The following is a 2,600-nucleotide window of genomic DNA, read 5'->3' as shown; positions in this document are numbered from 1 at the left end:
AAAGAAAAAGAAATATGACTGGTCAGATACACTTTATAGGCTTTTAAATTAATAACACTTTTTTTTCTTTTTAAGAGAGGATCTCACTCTGTCACCCAGGCTGGAGTACAGTGGTGTGATCTCAGTTCACTACAGCCTCGACCTCCCGGGCTTATGCAATCCTCCCACCTCACTAGTAGCTGGGACTACAAGCCTACAGCTAACATGCCTGGCTAATTTTTGTATTTTGTGTAGAGTTGGGGTTTCGCCATCTTGCCCAGACTGTCTTTCTGTAGGTAAAATTATCTAAATTTTTAAAATGCATCTACAGGGTTAGTGCTAAATCTTAGCTTTACTTATCATTGAACTCTCAGCCACATTCGTTGGAGTCTCAACATTCATTTTCATCCAAAGGCGGTGTGAAAACAGTCCTGTCCCCAGACACTGGCTTTATCCACTGGCTTTATTGTTTAGCTTCCTCCATAGACTGCCATCTATCTGGAGAAGTGTACTTTGACGCAAATTTAGACCTGGGAAACACCTCAGAGATGAACTATTCCAACCAAGCTCTGCTCTCTTTGCCACACTCCACTTAGAAAATAAATTCAAGCCTAGAAGTGAAGTGGCTTGATCAGGCTGGCTTTCCAAGGCTGGTCAGAGGCAGAACTGGAACCCTTGTGTCTGCACAAGAAGGCCAACAAGTCCTTTGCTGCTTCTTTTATGCCACAACAGTCTCAGGGTGCTGTGCTCAGTTTGGTAGCATGGTGATGTTAGAGCAACAAAATATATTTCCTAGTATCTTTCCACTAGAAAAGACACCAAGCAAGAGGCCTCCCATCTCCCAGGAAAGAGCAAAAGCCAGAGTTTTACATTGAACGCCTGAAGGCATTTTCTTATCTTTAATCCTAATCCTGTTTGGGTCCAATTTCAAAGAGATTAAGAGCATGCACTTTAGGGCTGACAGACTAGGGACCTGATCATATCTTCCTAGTTGTATGACCCTCAGTGAGACAGGTTAATTTCTTCATGCCTCACTTTCCTCATCTAGGAATGGGTGAGTGCTTTCCACACTTTCTGGAACACAGTCAGGCACTGCCTAATGTTTTCTTTGGAAACCTAGCACATCTGTACAGCTATTTCCTTTAAAATGTGAGAAAGTTGATTTCCCTTCAATCTTTTCTTTCCATCACTTTTGCATTGCACTCAGCGTTTTCTCTAATTCTTTTTAGTTCTAGAGATTGGCAGATGCTCGAAGAAAATCAGAGTCACTACGGATTTTTTTTTTTTTTTTTTGAGACGTAGTCTGGCCCTGTAGCCCAGGACGGAGTGCAGTGGCGCGATCTCGGCTCACTGCAACCTCCTCCTCCCGGGTTCAAGCAATTCTCCTGCCTCAGCCTCCCGAGTAGCTGGCACTACAGGCCCACGTCGCGACGCCCGGCTAACTTTTTGAATTTTAGTAGAGACGGGGTTTCACCGTGTTGCTCAGGCTGGTGTGGAACTTCTGAGCTCAGCCAATGCGCCCGCTTCGGCTTCCCAAAGTGCTAGGATTACAGGTGTGAGCCACCGCGCTTTTTGGTTTCCAGTTCTCTTCCCCAAGAGGCCAGGAATTTTTGCATGAGTTGCCGGACACTGAAGTGATTTGGGACAGTACATTCTGTGGCAACGACTTCAAGGTTCCTTTTTTAACAAAGGACTGGAATCTTAGCGAGATAACATATCCCAAGACATGTTTGTAGCAATGCAAAGGACCACAGAAATCTAGACAAATTCTTTAATTTTACAGCTACAGAAACCTAGGATCTCAGGGGCTGGGATACTCCTCAGTTACCCCATCGGGCAGGGCCTAAAACCCAGGTTCAGTCGCCCGGCTCCAAGCTTTTTCCATCACATCAGCTGCGTCTCATTAACTCCACCTCCGAAAGTGCTAAGGAAGTTCCCTCCCAATGCCTACCCAAGCAGGGTGGGGCGATTCTGTGGCATGGAACAAACCGGGAAAACGACATTTTCCAACTCTCAGCACACAGGCTGCTTTTTATCATTCCTAGGGGGCAGGAGGGGGCAGGGAGAGAAGGCTAAGACACCGGGTCCAGTACCCAGAGGTTCTAGGGAGAGATCTTTGAGATTGCCTACTCGGTGAGGCCACCTTACTTTCTCCTGGTCTGTTTTCCCCTGTGGGGTGGCTGCATGAGGCGTCCTGCTTGGAGGGTTCCCCAATATAAGGTGGACTGTCCTTGATCTAGGTCGGGGTGGGCAAGATCCTGCCGCCACCCCGTCTCTGCGGTCCTCGGAAGTCTAGGTGGGATCTTCCTTTCCTTGCCTCTTCTTCCCAACGGCAGGAGCGGCACAGGGTTGGGGTGGCTGCGGTCGCCCTGCTCTCTCCACTTCAACGTCTCTTATTCCAGGGAGTTTCATCCGGTCCTCCGTCCTCGGCCCCCACCTTTTAAATCATTCTCCAAAACTCCCCCATTAAAAGTGCGCGACTTCTCCGGGCCTGCAGAAGGAGCTCCTGCAGCCCGGCATTCCTCGGATTCCAGCGCTGTGACGTCCCCAAGGACGGCGCGCCTTCAGCTTGGGAGCTCTGGAGCTGGGGCTCCACGTTTCAGCGCGCGCCCGCGGCGCCC

General features: G+C 48.8%; 1 protein-coding gene across 1 annotated transcript in view; it reads left to right on the top strand.

Annotated features, from left to right (window-relative positions):
- Positions 1 to 1,946: 1,946 nt before the first annotated feature.
- Positions 1,947 to 2,600, top strand: part of PTPN14 (protein tyrosine phosphatase, non-receptor type 14) — a 218,649-nt gene continuing 217,995 nt past the window's right edge. Inside the window, exon 1 of the mRNA XM_011929413.1 lies at positions 1,947 to 2,112. The gene's annotated coding sequence lies outside the window, so the exon portion shown is untranslated. The remainder of the gene's footprint in view (positions 2,113 to 2,600) is intronic.

The sequence above is a fragment of the Colobus angolensis genome, unplaced genomic scaffold (assembly GCF_000951035.1).
Source record: "Colobus angolensis palliatus isolate OR3802 unplaced genomic scaffold, Cang.pa_1.0 Scaffold81, whole genome shotgun sequence".
Lineage (NCBI taxonomy): Eukaryota > Metazoa > Chordata > Mammalia > Primates > Cercopithecidae > Colobus > Colobus angolensis.
The sequence above is the reverse complement of the archived record's forward strand: the minus strand, read 5'-3'. Positions and strand labels throughout refer to the sequence as shown.